Raw genomic sequence first — 18360 nt, forward strand, 5'->3', positions numbered from 1 at the left:
AATGAGAAGGATAAATCATCACCTTATTTGAGGAAGTAGCCATGGAAGATTGGGTCTGTATGGCTTCCTAGGGTCGAAAGATCTTCCTTCGGCCTTGAGAGTATGCTGATGCTTTAGCGCAAATGAAACCATTTCTCAAAATAAAAAGGAATCCTCCACTTGAGGTTGGTCATCTAGCCCAAAACCATGATCATGGGAAAAAAAGTATGGGAGTAGGCAACACTAACACTGAGCTGAAATGATAGAACACCCTTCCACCAGGAGACGATAATAGCCCGCCCGAATACGGGGGAAAACATCCTGCAACATCACTGTAACTCTTCAATGCTTAATGGATAACAGGGGTCAATATCGACACTTACTAGTGGTCCAATAAAATAATATAATAAATTATAACCAGATATGAAACACAACAGTAACAATGAGGTAAACACCGTAAATCAAATGATCCTCCAACATTTCTTTTGAGGATATAAATCTCTAAAAGCTCATGTGTTATCTCCACATATTAGAAATATCAAGTGCAATCTCAAATGGATAAGGAATACCATATAAATGTCGGGTCTCAATCAAAGGGAAATCTCACTAATATTCGGACTCATGGCGGTATCACGCACAATTATGCCGAGGTCGTACGGTCCGATCCAGAGTGGTATGTACACTACAGAGGGTCGACTGGCGCGAACCATAGATGCATCCTAATATACTACGGAGGCGTTTGGCCCGATCCACATAAAAGGAAGAAATTTATCGAATTATGTGTCATGTGTTTGCAACACAAATACAGGAGCACAAAGTAAACATGGCTAGCATAAAGTAAACATGATTTGTATCGACTATCAAATATCTCGTCAAATGACTCAAGGTGAAAAGGCTCGGCCTAATATATTCCCAATTAATTTCAATTATAAGTTCAGGTAATTATGCTAGCAAATTGAGTTGAAATAGGTCAAATATTATGTGATAAAGTCCCAAGTCTACCCAAAAATAAACATGCTTTTAGCTACGTACCGACTCTCGTCACCTCGTGAGTAGCACATAACTCTTAATACCTATGGCGTAGTTTCCCCCTCACAAGGTTAGACCGGAGACTTACCTCGCTTCGAAGTTCTATAACCAAATCCAATGCCTCTCTAACACCTCTACCAATTCCCATCAATTCGAAACTAGTCAAACAACATGCAAACAAATAAAAATATACTCCAACACTCATAACTAATCAATTTATAATAATTTCCAAATTTGCTTGAAAAGTCAACAAAGTCAACCATCTGGCCCACATGCCCTGATTCATAATAATTTTGAAGGTAAACATTACCCATAATGCCAGAAACTCAAATATATAATTTATTTCCAATTCCACGTCCAATTTAAAGGTCAAAATAAAAAAATACCAAATTCTAAGTTTTCTTCCAAAATCCCACATCTCTACAAAATTTCCATGTTTAAATTCATATATAATCCATGTTCTTATCATTCAACAAGTGGGAATAACTTGCCTCATAATAGATGATGAAAATCTCCCCTCCAAGAACTCCCAAAACCACCCAAGCAAGTGAAAATGAGAGAAAAATGAGCCAAATCCCGCATCACAATCAAGTGTGCACAGGTCCGTCCTCTTCGCGATCGCGGAAGTACCCTCATGATTGCGATGGACAAGCCAGCCTTGCCCCAGATTTCTTTTATGCGAACACGACCAACAAAATGTGATCGCGAACCTTTGCCTGAACGGCCTACGCGAACGCGAGCCTAGCTCTGCGAAATGAAGGACAAACCTTCATGCCTCAAACCAACACCTTACGCAATCGCGAACCAATCCATGTGATCATGAAGAACAGCCTTCCAAACCCAGACCACCACGCTAACACTTTGCATTCGCGTTTGTGTTCGCGTTCGTGTTCGCGTTCGCGACCGTGGCCACGCGAACGCGATGAACATCAAGACCAAGAACCGCGATCGCGAGCCACCATACGCGATCGTGAAGAACTAATTCACCCAGCTCCCAAACAACACTACGCGATCGCGAGCCTTCCTCTGTGGTCGCAAAGAACACCCCTGACACAAGAAACCAACAATTTCAAGACAAGATGAAATGGTCCAAAAACGCCCTGAATCATACCCGAGGCCCCCGGGACACCGTCCAATCACACCGACAAGTCCCAATACCTTATCCAAATTTATTCAAAGGCTCAAAATGTCACGAATAACATCAAAATCGTGAATCAGCGAACAAAATCCTTCTTTCAACTTTCAAACTTCAACGAACGCATCTGAATCATACTTAAACATTCCGGAATAATGCCAAACTTTATGTGCAAGTGACAAATCATAATATGACCCTATTCCAAGGCTCGTAATCCCAAATGGACATCAAGAACATCAAAGTCCAATTCAAATAAAACTTAGAAAATTCAAAAATTATTAAAAATGCCAACATCAAACCTTTTCCTTCTGATTCTGAGATGATCATACGAACCTTTTGGAATCTTTTAGAACCTTCAAATCTTGATTCCGAGATCATTTATTCAAAAGTCAAAACCTTCGTCAACCTTTTCAACTTAGAGCTTCTGAATTGAGAATTTTCCTTTTGAATCAAGTCTGAACTTTCTAAAATTCGATTCTGACAACACGTACAAGTCATAAACCATGACGTGAAGCTATTCAAGGCTTCAAACAACTTAACGATATGTTAGAGCTCAAAACGACCGATTGGGTCGTTAAAAAAAGTGTATCTATAATGTCTATGTTTGCAAACTTTGTAAATATGGCTAGGTTTAAAATACTTTACCTTTGAAATAAAATAGCTATTTTTTTAACTCTATTTAAGCAACGACGGGAGAAAAATGGTTTAGATTTACCTTAAGATTGATTTCAAATCTTGTACCCAAGTTTAGAAGAAAATCATTTGAGGTGTTCCTTAATTGCAATTGTGTCTCATTTTATTTGTAGTAAACTCGACTTTGAAATCATTTGCCTGATTTGCTTTTAAAGAAAGAGGATTGTCAACTTTTGAATCTGTTTTGAACTTCAAAAATTTCATGAAAATGGTTAGCGTGAATGAAAGTGAAAACTGTATAACATAAGTAATTAAACATGTTGCAGTTATTTAACTAATGTAAGAGATAGTAATTCTTTTTAATTTTACCTATGGTTTTTAGCTTGCCTAGGTTTCTAAAATAATTCAAAGATGATAAAAGACAAAGCATTCAGTCAATATTGTCTATGTCATATACCCATAAAAGAAACTTTAAATTATGTAAAGCGATAAAGGAAGGGGAATTGGACTCATAGTTTGGGCCTGGAGAATGTTAGGCCCAGCGGACAACAAACAACTGCAGCAACTTTAGTGACTTCAGACTCAGGCCTGGAACTTAGGCCTGAGTTCTTGAGAACTCAGCAGGCCCAATTCGATCATAAGTGCAAAAAAAAAAGTAAGACATTAGTGATAGAGCCCAATGTAACACTTAAATATAAATAAGACTAACGCAAGGCCCAAATAAAAATTGTAATAAGTGTTGGTGATTCATAATGCAATGAAATTAATGTGAAGTCAAATTGAGTAAACAAATCCGTAGTGAAACCTTTCTTTCATTTAGCACTAATCCTAAAGAGATTAACAAATGTAAATGATTAAGAGCTTAAGTTAAAATTCCATTTATGGCCAAGACACCTTTTGGATTCCTGGCACTTTAGAGTTCACAAGGGTCTCAGGGACCCCGAGCAGTCCTTGTGTCAGGGAGGGTATCTCAACCACAAACTATATCTTACTCCTAAATACACTTAACCATTCATACTTACTCTTCCCTATAGGTTTAAATGCCAATGAGGCATTCACTATAACTTCCAATGTAACAGTAACAATAACATAGAGATTCAAGTATGTATACTTCTCACAAAAACTATACAGAATACTATTATGAGTGTGAGACAACAAATTACACCATTGAGACCACAATCCAAACACAAGTGTGTGGTACACTGTCAAAACTTTCAACATGCTCAAGAATACTCAAAGAAACTAATTTTAGGTGCAAACAAAGGAAGGGAATACCATCAGACAATTTGAGAAGTCCAAACATCAAGTCATGTGCCTTAAGGGGCAAGAAGATACATAGTTCAAGTTTACAGAAGTTCTTAATTGAGTTTGCAGTGTTGCACCCTATTTTGCACAAGTCAAAACAAGATTCAACTTGTGGTTTCTATATTGTTGATAAAAGAGAGTCGCCACCTAATATTTAAAGGTATACTAGAGTACCTATTTAATTACTAAGTCATATTCTTTATTAGTCTGCTAACCGGTGAGATTATGGGTAAGGGTTCTTGTTCTTCTAAGGGGACGGTGCTAGGTACCCCTTAAAATATACCCGGAGTAGCTCCATAGAACTTAGACTAGATTTGGAATTAATTATTTGTACTATGCCTTAACTAGTGTTCTAAAGCTTACCATATATTAGGACATAATTCCTATGAGGGATGAGTGTAGTTTTAAAGAGGATGGATTTAAAGAAGAGTCTTAGAAAAAAATAATTATGTTAGTGCATATATACTTGAAAAGAGTTTAAAGGTATATACGATGTTTGTATGAAAACATATGAAAAAGAAGAGCTAAGCTATAAAACATTTTGTCTTTTAAGAAGCATGGAGGTTTATATTACTCTAGCAAAATGCTACGAAAGTGAGCCTAAGATATACTATTTGAAGGGGGCCGTTTGAAAATATTTCCTTGGGGTGGCAACACCTTATTTTTGAAATGAAATAACTTCCCTTTAGAAGGTCAAACTTGCATTTAAAATCTGATTTTTCCTTTTGAAAGAGGAGCAGCCATCTCTTGTTAAGCCTTTGGACTTCAAAAACTTTTAAGAGAGGTTAGCAAATCATAATCGATTAATGGTACAAACAACTTATAATTAGCGAATATGGGACTAGTTGCTAACTAATACCTTTTTTTAATACTGGGTTCTTAAAGGCTTGCCTAAGTCATTCACATGATTTAAAGCATAAATTAAGGCATCCAATCCAATAAGATAATTTTTGCATACATGTACGAAACAACGAGAGTGCAACAAAATAACAAAGCAATTCGTCTAAGTTAGAGAAGCAATAACAGTAAAGGAGTAAAAGGAGAGATTGGACTCTGGTTTTTGGTCCTCAAAGAGACAGGCCCAGCATGAACAATAACGGGAAACATCGGACTTCGAATTTCCAGAAACATATCAATGCTAGACTTGGGCCTCAATTCTTTGAGAACTCGGCAGGCCCAGGCAATTGTACATGTTCAAAAAAAAAGAGAAAGTCATTAGAGAATAATACTCAATACATGTTCATACATGAAGAAAAAAAATTTGCAAGCAAAAATAAAGAAGAAAATCACCCACAGCATCTAAACATTAGGAAGGATATGGTGGCTATGTATAGCAAATGATCCACATAGAAAATCTTTCATTGTCATTAAACACTAAACCCAAAGAGAATAATGAGTGTCAATGAATTAAGGGCTAAAGAGAGACTCCCACTCAAGGTCAAGGCCCCCTTTGAATTCCCCGATACTTTAAAGTTCCCAAGGGTCTCAAGGCCTAGATCAATGCTTGCGCCGGGGAGAGTAGCCCAACCAAGAGTCAAACTCTACTACCAAATACCCTTAATCACTAATGACTCATTCTTCTCTATAGGTTTAAGTGTCAATGAAGCACTTCCGATGTGAATCAGTTACCATAATACCACACCACAGAAGTATACCCTTCCCTTAATCAAAATAGCATAAGGAACACAAAGCAGCTTCATCTAACTATATATTCAACACTAAGTGAACACATTGGAAATGTCTGAGAATCAAGGCTTCAAACACATAAAAAGGAAGTGGTATTAGCATACTATTATTAAAACCCAAAACACTTGAGATTAAGCACCTTAAAGATAAAATAGTTGCATGATTTAAATCTTTTGAAATACATGAGTAGGGATGCATTCCATTCATAACCCAAGTCTTAATTTCTATCATCTTTATAGGCTATCAGTCTTTATTGACAAACTCTGAGGGTATTAACAGAGAAACAAGTTAGCCACTTTAATTGAGTTTCTATAAAAATGATGACAGAGATACCATTACCAATCATTACTTCTAAAGGGTATTAACAGGATTATGGACTACCAATTGCAATTAGCCTCTAAAGATGATAGCAAAGGTCACAGACTTATGACCTCACTCAGAACTTCTAACAACGTCAACAGGTTTGGCAATCAAATTATCAACAGAGATACAAGTTGCTAACCTGGTTAGGACTTCTAAAGGTTATTGACATGATCACAAGTTAACATTCAAGATTAAGGCCTCTAAAAGAGCATTAAAGAAGCTTAAGCTACATATTTGTTTTATTTATAAAGCGCAAGACATGACTACTTCTTCCTAATACCTTTTAACTTCATATTGACAAAGCATGATGTTAAACTCTATTAGTAACAACTGGAAGTACATCTAAAATTCATAAGTTAGGTCTTCCTGGTTCGTGCAGGCTTAGTGAAGCTCTAAGAACCACAAGGACATGCACATGGTTGTGAAAACAAATAAGCAAGTACTGAAGGATCAAATGAGTACAGGATCACCTATAAAGGTAACATGAAGTTATATTATCTAAAAAATGAAAATGACATCATCATTTAAGCTAACAGTGTCAACACATATACTTCAGAAAGGGGGTAGGGATTCTATCACTTTGGAAAATTGTCAAGCGAATTAAGGGTAGGATTTCAAACATAATGAAGATTAGTTTTAACAACTTAGGATACCAGAACATTGAATAAGGCCTCATGACTTAAGTCAGACATAAGATGAACCTCAAAATGTATACAAAGATAGTACAGGAACTTAGTATGCTCAAATCATGTTCATATAGTGTGATCAATAATTACAAGCTCATCAGAGGCTCAATGACCTCTGAAGGATCAAATAAAAGTATGCTAAAGGAGAGGATAAGTTAAAACATCATAAACCAGCATCCCCAGGCCAAGATAACAGCCTCACATACTCACATCTACTTAAGTCTAAGTATCAAATAAACTACCACAAACATAAATAATACTTAAGGCAGAATGGCAATTCTTAACAGAACATCAAGGAAGCCTAAAGACATCAGATATCAGGATAGCTTAAGAATTATCAGACTACTCTTAATGTTTAACGATAGAGAAAGGTCACCAAATACTCATTAGGAATATCACAGTACTATCACTCCAATATATTCAATAACTATATGTTGTTAACAAAACATATAAGCAGACAAGACATTGATGCATCGCTAACAATCATTCGATAACATAACAAATCATACTTAACCAAAAAAACAAACAAAGAGAGAAGATTGAGATTTTACTGACCTTTCTTTGGCAGCAAGCCAAACAAGAGTTCAATTCAATTGCGTAGGACCCAAAGCTTCAGGATTGAGCAGTGACAGAATTCAGAAACAAAACAAGAATCAGAAATTAGTAAGGAACCTAAACTTTTAAAAGAAATCTTAGTGTTGCTTTCATTTTCTTTTTTTCGGTCTGTTAGGTGAGATCATTGAAGGCTCTATTTATAGTGTATTCAATACCTTAGGGTTTCAAAGGATTCAAATTGATAGTGGAAAGTGATGAAGTTTATATGATGCAAGCAAACGAGTGAAAATTGAAGAAATGGGGGGGAGGGGGGAATCTGAGAAGATTTACCTAAGTGGGGAAGGCTGACTGTTGAGTCTAAATCAGAAGACAAAGCTTGAGAACCTAGAGGTCACTACATGTGACCTCTGTGTATAGAATCTTCATTATGAAACTGAGAAGCAGTCGTGCATGCTTCGATTTAACATAACATAAGAGAAATTCGGGGATGTGATGTTTCATACTTAAGCTAGGGTTTATCAAAATTAGGTGTTTGAATCCTAAAGACGGAAATGGGAAAGAGTTCAGCGGGGATCGTGGGTATGAGAGATAGAAGGCATGATTCTCTAGGTGATTTGAGACTTTGCACAAATTTGTGCAAGGTTCTTGTGACAAGAGAGGAAAGTGGAAAGGGGCGGCTGGGTCTTTGACGAAATGATCTTAGTGTTTGGGATGAATTGGGTCGCCTCTGGGATTATGAATGGGAGACATAACGGGAGACATTGGATCATTTGATCAACGAATCCGATTATTTTGGGAGTTAGGCGTTTAAAATAATTTTATGGAGAAAATTTGGTGGCCGTTGGATTCTTGTGATCCAACGGCGGAGATAAAACAAGACGGGCATTAAAATAAAAATGGAAAAACGGGATTAATCCTTGTCCGTTGATGATATGAATCAACGGCAAGGATGGGTTGTGTTTCGTTTGTGAGTGAATGGGAAGGGCGACGTGGCATGCAGTGATTGGCTCAAATGAGAGGCATGGATTGCCAAAGTGGAAAGAGGGGTGGACTTGGACTGGATCAGATGGGATTGGGATTGGGTATTAGGCTGGTTTTGATTTAAAGAGTGGCCTAATATGTGTTTAATTGTGCAATTGCAATTGTAGCCATTTAGTCTTTAGCATTCTTAAAATTAATTTAATTACTATTAATTAATTTTGCAATAAATATTTAGTAAAATTATAAATATCAAATATACTATTAATTATTGTAATTAATTATTTATAAAATACTTTGTTTTATAAATTAGAATACTAATTTTGAATTATTAACATAATAATATAATTAATCAAAATTTTAAGAAGTAATTTATTAAATTAATTAGAAAAACCTCTATGGCACATTTAAAGAATTATTTTAATAGTTTTAAAATAGAAGGATATTTGTAATTACATAATACTAATACTAAGTAATTAATTTCAAAACTAATACTCAATTAATTTGCAGAAATAGGTATTTATTGATAGAAATACTTTCAAAATATTTATTATAAATTATTAAGTATAAGTAAATTAATTTTAAAAGGGAGGGTCAAAATTGGTTGTCAAAAGCTGCCCCTCTTTGACCGAAGACGATGAAAGAGTTTTCGGGCAAAGAAATTGAGCCAAAGCCAATTTTGTCCCGACTTTAGGCATGCATTGGAGGAATGTCACGAAGATTATGAGCTGAGGGATTGGGATATTTCTTGGAGAAAACTTAGGGAATCAGGCCAAATTATGGCTTCGAATTGCTTATATACCTCGGGCTTAACGAGGATCAGGCCGCATGTAGTTCTGGAATGAGGATTTTGAGAAAGCGATGCTCGCAGGAATTTCCCCAATATCATATTATGACAATACGGAGGATTGGGAACTTATGATAGCTTGAATTTGCGGCTTGATTTGATGGGTGATGGTAGGCTATAATTACGTATTTTAGTCGCCTATTGTACTCTAATTGATTGCACTTTTATTGTGTTTGAGCTTTAACCGCTAGTGTTTTGTACTTATTGTGTGTTTTATGCCTTGTAGGAGTGATTCCGAGCTATCTAGATGTTATGGAATGAATTCGAGTGATTTGGAGCTTTGAAGTCTGAGTAAAAGCCCAAGGGATTAAGCCGGGATCGTGTTCGGGGGTCGAGGACCAAGTCTGGACATCAAAACGCAAGAAAAATCCGTACTCCAAGAAAAATGCACTGGTGCGGCACGTGGCGTGCCACGGCTGTGTATTTGACTGCTGCCTCACAGATTTCAACTCTCTGGATTTCCCCACTAATGCCTCCCATGGCGCATCGCCCCATGCGGCGCGCCTCTGCAAATTTTACAGAGTAATTGTCCTATTTCGCGTAGAAAAAGGTGATTTTGTTTGGGCCCGACCCTACTTGGTATAAATACATGGAAAAATATTTTTTCGGGGACTTTTGACACATATTCGACCTAAGGAGGCTAAGGAGAAGTTGGAGAATCAAAAACACAAGGAGTTTATCATTCAATCCTCACTCAAAATACGAGTTTGGATCATTGTATCTTTTCCTTTACTTTAAACATATTTGTGGTGATTTACTCCATATCTATGGAGTAGTTTTCTTTACGATTTGATGGATTTGGTGTATTGATATTTGTTTGTGGATTATAACTCTTGTTTTATGTATTGAATCATTTTGGATGATTTAATTGTTGCATCTATATTCACGTGTTCATGTAATCGAGAGAGGCATAACTTGTAATGTTTTTGCATTATCTTGTTGGTTGAGTTCATTAATTTTTCATCGAAAGATGCTAGTTGAATTATTGATTAAACCTAGTTAGAAGAATAATCGAGAGAGGTTCTCCTAAAGAACAATCCACTACGCATTCTTGCATATTTTTACGTGCTTAAATTGGTTCAACTTGTGAGGTTGAGACTTAATCGAGAGAGGAGTTTCTACTAAACGTTTGAACTAATAATTGAGTGAATTCGAGAGACTCACTTAAACATTAGAAGTGAATTATCTAGAGTCAGATCCCAACAATTATCTTGCACCTATCCAATCAACCCCTATTTTCTCCCATTGATAACTTCCTTGCTTACCTTTGTTTCGATTGTCATTAGTCAATAACCTTAGATTCTTAGTTAATTTTAGTTATAAATCAAATAAACCTAAAAATTTTATCATCTTGGATAGCAATTTAACTACAAACTATGATAATACTATTTAACTCCAATCTGTGTGGATACGATATTATACTATACTATATTTGACTAGCGAGCATAATTTAAGCGTGTGCTTCGAGCTCGTCAAATTTTGGTGTCGTTGCCGGAGATTGGCAAACAATAGTATTTGAAATAATTTTTTTTTTCACGAACTTCAACAAGAATACTTGGATAGAAAAACTTGATGACCTTAACACAAGGTTCAGTTGGTGTTATTTTGATTTTTGACTTTGTAGTAGAGCGCTTAGCTCATTGCATATACAAAGCATATACCCTAACTACTTTGTACATAACTAACAACAAAGTGACTGTGTGTCGATTTCATATGTATTGAATCATCGACCGTGAGTCGTGACATTGCTAAATCTATTTTAAAGCTATAAATTGGTATCTAGGGCATCGAAACATTGACAGATATCGGGCGCAGATATAAGATACCTGGGAAATGGTATCTGGGGAAAAATTGACATTCTCCTTCCTCATCATCATCACCGAAACTACCCATTGATACCTTGAATTCACCCCATGAAAACCCACATCAAGAAATCATCTTTTTAAGCCCTAGGCAATGTGTTATAAATTATTCCATCCTTCACAATACATGGGTCCGGGTTTCAATGAAATTGAATGGACGGGAAATGAAATGTAAGAGAGACAACACTTTGTAGTGTTAATTCAGAAATTTTTCTTTTTGTTTTTCTTTTATTTTTCTCTTTTTACGGTTGGTGTTCTTTGATTGTGCGCAGGTTACAGGTTCAAAGTGGGGCATGACTAAAAATTATGTGAAGGAAGTGCTACCATACGAGCCAGAAATTAAAAAACAACTGTGATAGCTGAAGAAGGAAAAAAATCTCACCGAGACAACAGAAAAGGTTGGGCAATTCTCAACCAAAGAAATCATGGCTGGAAACAGTGAAGATAATGTAGATTTGGCTGCAAGAGAGGCAGCCCAATGAAGAGAACAAGTTGCACGGGATGCTGAGGAAGCAGCTTTTAGAGATGCACAAATTATCTATGAAGAAGCCAAGGGTTGTAGAATTGCTCAAAATCAACCTTTGGGTGAAGACCAGTTCGGAAATAGAGCTCCCATGCGTGGGAGACCACTTGGTGATTATGCTAGACCGATCTACAATCAAGGTTTATCCAGTGTTAGACCACCTACAATTGCAGCAAATAATTTCGAGTTAAAGCAAAGGTTGCCTCAAACCGTTCAGAATTGATGTGTCTTCAGAGGGAAGCCAAACGAAGATCCAAATACACATCTAATGGACTTCGAGGAGATTATGAACACCTTTTAATACAATGGTGTGTCACAAGATGCAGTGTATTTAAGAGCATTCCCCTTCACACTCAAAGATGATGCAAAGCAGTGGCTTAGAAGCTTGCCCCGGGATCGATTGGCAGATCCTCGGTGATGAGGTTTGCGATTGTCTATTCTGGAATCTGTTATGACGGAGCGGCGATATGGATTGTTCTGTTTGCATGATGAATAGTTTTCTATATATAAGGCTCTGATTATCGAAGCTGACTTTCGATTTGTACAAGGCGCTACGACCGATTGAGCTGACGATTTGCTATATACAGGACTTCAATTGGTGAAGCCGACGGCTCATTTGTACAAGGTGCTCCGATTAGTTGAGCCGGCGATCTGCTATACGTAGGGTTTCAGCTGGTGTTGCCACCATTTCGTTTTGTATAAAATGCTCTAATTGTTTGAGCAGGTGGTTTGCTATGTGTAGGGTTTTCCCGTATCAGCGGCCTGACTCTGAGGTACCTGCAAAGGATTCAAAGATTAGCCTTAGTTGTACCAGAAAAATTCAAGCAAATGAGAAGGAGAGATAATTATAAGAAGGCGGCGAATCCGTAATTTACCCCAGTGTGGTCTCAAGGCTTCCTTGCTTCATGTTGACCCTGCACTAAAAGAAAAGTTCTTAGTGGGAACCGGGAAGTTGGTTTGGGTCAACCATAGTGTTGGTTTGCCCCGGCCTCTGATATTGTTTCCTGTGAAGTTTGGTAGATGGACAAATTACTATATTTTAGAAAAAAAATTGAAAATACTTTGTTTTTAAGGCAAATGACGTCGTTCCGGTGTCTCTTCTTGAAAACTTTATCCCATTGATGGCGATCTTCAGTGATGCTTTTGAAAACGTGGCTGCTTGTTGTTGCTACTGAATCCCAATTCGAACTAAGGTATTAAAAATATTTTCCTAAGGTTTTCTTCAAGACCAGCTGCCCTAGTGCGAATTCGCGAGGCTTCACTCTCATGTTAAATGCACTGGCCATCCTGTTCTGATATAGATGACAATGGCATACTGCATCCATTCTTTTCTCATCGATGAGCATGAGTTTCTCCTGTCTAACCTGTATCCACTCTGCGTCATCCAATTTGGCCTCTTAAATGACCCTTAAAGATGGTAGTGTCTATTCTGCAAATTTGTATAGGCAATCAGATGTGTATAGGATATAGTTTACATCAAAACCCTGTAATGATCAAATTGTTCTGGTCAGTAAAAGAGAGTAGAGTATTTAGTTGTCATACATAGCAAAGGAATTGGTCAGTAATTCCTGGTTTGTACTGAACGTTTTTGGTTAAATAGAATGTTAATTTTACCAACAAAAAAAGGATGGTATTTCGACCTCTGCGGGTATCACAACTTCAGTTTCGTATACTAACATGTACGGCGTTGCCCCAGTGGACGTTCTCATGGTGGTCCGATAACCCAATAAGGCGAAAGATAGTTTCTTATTCTATTGCCTGTGATTGTACACTGTCTTTCGTAGAATACTCTTGATATTCTTGTTGGATACCTCGACTTCCCCATTCATTTATGGTCTGTAGGTTGTGGAATTGCGGTGGACAATTCTGAACTTCTCACAAATTTCTCTCACGAGGTCGTTGTTGAGGTTAGCAACATTGTCAGTGATGATAGACTCTGATATTCCAAATCTACAGACGATGTTGTTCAGGACGAAATCTGTCACTACCTTTTTTGTGACGGCCTTGTAAGTAGATGCTTCAACCAATTTAGTAAAGTAGTCAATAGCTACCAAGATGAAGCGATGCTTATTTGATGCGGCAGGCTCTATATGTCCAATCACGTCCATGATCCAAGCAGCGAACGGACAGGGTAAACCCATCACATTTAACTCATTGAGCGGAACCCTGATGAAATCCCCATGAATCTGGCACTGGTGACACTTTTGTACGTAGTGGATACTATCACTTTCCATAGCCATCCAAAAGCATCCATCTCTCGAGATATTCTTGGCTAATGTGAACCCATTCATGTAGGGTCCGCACGTTCCTGTATTTATTCCTTCCAATAACCTGGTGGACTCGGCAGCATCTACATATCTCAACAAACCTAAATATGGGGTCCTCCTATACAGGACTTCCCCGTTGAGGAAAATGTGGTTTGCCAACTTCCTGAGGGCTCGCCTTTGACCATTAGTAGCATTCTCCTGGTATTCTCTGGTTGTAAGGATTTTCTCGATGTCGTGATACCATGGTTTACCATCTGGCTCTTCAACTACATGGAAGCAATAGGCATGTTGATCCATGATCTCTACCTCGATATGGTCTATATAGTTCTTGTCTGGATGTTGAATCATAGGTGATAGAGTTGCAAGGGCGTCGCGAACTCGTTCTGAATCCTGGGGACGTACTTGAACTCAATCTTTGTGAACTTCTTTCATATCTCCTTCATGCAGTGTAGGTACGGAAGGATCTTGACATTTATGGTGGAACATTCCCCTTGGACTTGGTGTATCAATGGATCAGAATCCCCTATGACCAAGAGTTATTTGACGTTCATGTTAACTACCATTCTGATCCCAATGATGCACGCTTTGTATTCATCCATATTATTGGTACAAGGAAATCTTATATGGGTATAGTGTTGTCCAGATTCCGAAATCAGGACTGCCCCAATTCTGACTCCTTTGAAGTTTGATGCTCTATTGAAGAACATTCTCCATCTCGGGTACGACTCTGTAATAACTTCTCTAGGAAATAGTACTTTTTCATTGGGAAAATACGTAGTGAGTGGATCGTCATTCCCATCCACCAGATTCTCTGCGAGGTTGTCGGCTAAAGCTTGCCCCTTGATAGCCTTTTGAGTTATGTACATAATGTCAAATTCTATGAGGAGAATTTGCCATTTAGTTAGCTTTGCGGTAGGCATCGGCTTCTTGAGATGTACCTCAGTGGGTTGAGACGAGATATCAGGTGCGTAGTCTATGCTGACATATAATGCCTTAGTTTTTGGGCAATCCAAGTCGAAGCACAACAAGTGCATTCTATCAAAGTATATTTGTCCTCGCATGGCGTGAACTTCTTACTTAAGTAGTAAATGGCCTACTCTTTTCTCCCAGTTTCATCATGTTGTCCCAACACACAGCCAAAGGCATTATCCAAGACTGACAAATATAGTAACAATGGCTTCCCGGGTTCGGGGGAACCAGCACTGGTGGATTTGATAGATATTCTTTAATTCAGTCAAAGGCTTTCTAGCACTCTTTTATCCATTTTGAGGTAGCATCCTTTTTCAGCAACTTGAAAATGGGTTCACAGATTATTGTGAACTAGGCTATGAAGTGACTGATGTAATTCAGTCTTGCCAGGAAACTCATTACATCTTTCTTACTCTTCGGTGGTGGAAATTCCTGAATGGCCTTGATTTTTGATAGGTCCGGTTCTATCCCCTTCCTGCTTACAATGAAACCCAATAGTTTTCCAGCAGGGACTCCAAATGTGCACTTTGCCGAGTTCAATTTCAAATTATACCTTCGCAGGCGTTCAAAACATTTTCCTCAAATCGTCCAAGTGCTCTAAACTCTTTCGAGACTTGATGATGACATCATCCACATACACTTCAATCTCCTTATGAATTATGTCATGAAAAAGGGTCATCATGGCCCTTATGTAGGTGGCACCGGCATTCTTAAAACCGAACGGTATAACTCTATAGCAGTAGACTCCTAAGGTATCGTGAAGTCTGTCTTCTTTGCATGTTCCTTGTGCATCAAGATTTGGTGGTACCCAGCGAAACAAACCATAAACGACTGCAGTTCATGCTTCGTGTAGTTGTCGATGAGGATGTGGATATTTGGTAGAGGGAAATCGTCCTTTGGACTAGCTTTGTTGAGATCTCGGTAATCCATGCATATCCTGATCTTTTCGTCTTTCTTGGGTACTGGGACAATATTTTCCAACCATTTGGGATAATTGGTGACCCTTGCCACATTCGTTTCTATCTGCTTGGTCACTTCCTCCTTAATTCTCAAACTCAAATCAAGCTTGAATTTTCTGGGTTTCTGCTTGACCGGCGACCTAGTAGGATCGGTGAGTAGTCAATGCGAGACAATTTCAGTGCTTAATCCCGGCATGTCATCATATGACCATGTGAAAACATCAATGTTTTGTCAGAGGAGCTCAACCAGTGTTTCCTTCTACTCGGCTTCTAGATGAATGTTGATTCTAGTCTCTTTAATATCTTCTTCATTTCTGAGGTTTTCCACTTTTGTTTCTTAGAGGTTGGACTTTTTCTGCCTCTCTAGCTATTCGATCTCCTATGGGAGATTGTCTGAAATCATACTCTTGTTATACTCCGCATAATCAGGGTCGTTGTGCTTGACGGTTTCGTTATATGTTACCATCGTGGAACGTGGGTTTTTAGCATTTTGATTACTGAAAATAAAATCTAAGTATAAATGAAGTAGTAAATAAAATTGAAATATTTTAAGAAAATGATTCTTTTTATTTCATCAAAAAAGGAACGTCTTAAGCGTTCAAAAGAGGCAAATGACAAAAAGGTACAGACACGGTGCATACCTCAATTGACCGTCCGCTTTTCAAAAGAAAACTTTTACATTTTCATACTACCAAGACTCCTAACAAACCAAAGATGGAATGGCGGTCCAATTTTGCAGCTCTTCTTCTGGTTCGGCATCCTTGATAGTCGGAGTCTTGATGTTAGTCCCTTCACAACATTCTTCGATCATATTGACGAGCAGCTTTTTCATCCCGTTGACGATGTCATCTTCCAGTACTGAACTCTGACCCAAACTTGAAACATGCTCTATCACAAAAGCCTTTTTCTCGGAGGTACCCGTACCAGCTTTCCCCACAAGAGGTTGATATTTATGCCGGCCCTTCCTTTCTGCTCCTTAGGTTCAATTGGCTCTGTGATCCCGTCCGAGTTGGCTCTCTGTCCTGTTCCTGATCTGTATCCATATTTCATCATCTCCCTCATAGCCATCTTAGATCTATACAACGACTGCATTCCTAAGTTTTGTTCAGTCTCTTCCATTTTGGAAGTCTGCATGATTTCCACTACATGGAAAGCAACTCTGTCCAGCCCTTCAATGAATGGAACAGCATGCTCCAAATAAGCAGAGTGACCCCACTCTCCGTGGACCACGATCTCCTGACATCCCCACTCAAATTCATGCATTGGTGTAAGATGGATGGGACAACCCCTGCGATGTGTATCCAAGGCATTCCTAGCAGCAAATTGTAGGAAGAAGAGATATCCATTACTTTAAACAATATATGAAATTCAACTGACCTGATCTTCAAGGCCAAATAAATTCCTCCAATAACATCCTTTTGCGAGCCATCAAAGGTTGTCACCCTCACGTGGCTTTCCTTGACTTCCCTCAAATGAATTCCTAAATCGCGTAAGGTAAAGAGTGGACAATTGTTTACTCCTGACCCTCCATCAACCAGCACTCGGGACACCAATTTTTTCCTATATTTGACAGTGATATGAAGAGATTTGTTGTGACTTGCGCCTTCGATAGGAAGTTCGTCTCTTCTGAAAGTGATCATATTTGCTTCGATTATTTTCCCAATTGTCGCAACCAGCGCCTCACTGGTGGTGTTGCTTGGTACACTTACCCCACTTAGTACTTTCAACATCGCATCCTTATGACTATCAAAGCTCATTAACAAGTCCATGATTGAAATCTGTGCTGGAGTTTCCTTCAGCTGCTCCTCCATGGAGTATTATTTGGTCGACATTCTCTTCCAGAACTCAGCGACTTCTAGGTATGTTATGTTCCTTCTTTGAATTTTCTCTCTTCCCAAGTTCCCTCGATCGGCAACTTCAGGAGTATAGCATCTCCCAGACCTAGTCATACCATGGTCTGCGGCAGAGTCTGTCATTTTGGCCTTCCCCTTCTGCTAGTACGTCCATGGGATGATTTTGTATTCCCGACTCTTTTCGTCCCTTATAGCAATGATAGGTTGTAGCTGATAAGTCTGAACTGTCACTATAGGTCTCACTTGTACTGTAATCATTGGAGCCTTTTGAGGAGGGATCCTGGCGGCTTTTACATTTCCTATAGTGATAATCGTTCCCTTTAGGTCATATTCTTCGTCCAATGTGATCATGTTGACCCCCTGATTTTGATGATTTGGTAGCTGATTGCAATTCAAATTGGTTGGCGTCGAAGTGAATTCAATGGCTCCACTCTTAATTAGTGTTTCAATCTCATTTTTCAGCTTAAAACAATCTTATGTATTGTGCCCAGGTACATTAGAATGGTACATGCATCTTTTAGTTGTATCAAACTACTTGGATGGATATTCAAGAACCCTTCCTTCCATTGGTTGTATCAATCCTACTCTTCTCAATCTCTTGAACAATTGGGCTAGAGGCTCAGCAATCAGGGTATAATTTCTAGGACCCCTCTCTTCAAAATTGGGAGGGACGTGGTGCATAAGCGGGTCGGTTTTGGTGAGTAGTGGTCTGGATATGAGCATATAGTTGT

This window comes from Nicotiana tabacum, chromosome 4 (assembly GCF_000715075.1).
Source record: "Nicotiana tabacum cultivar K326 chromosome 4, ASM71507v2, whole genome shotgun sequence".
NCBI lineage: Eukaryota > Viridiplantae > Streptophyta > Magnoliopsida > Solanales > Solanaceae > Nicotiana > Nicotiana tabacum.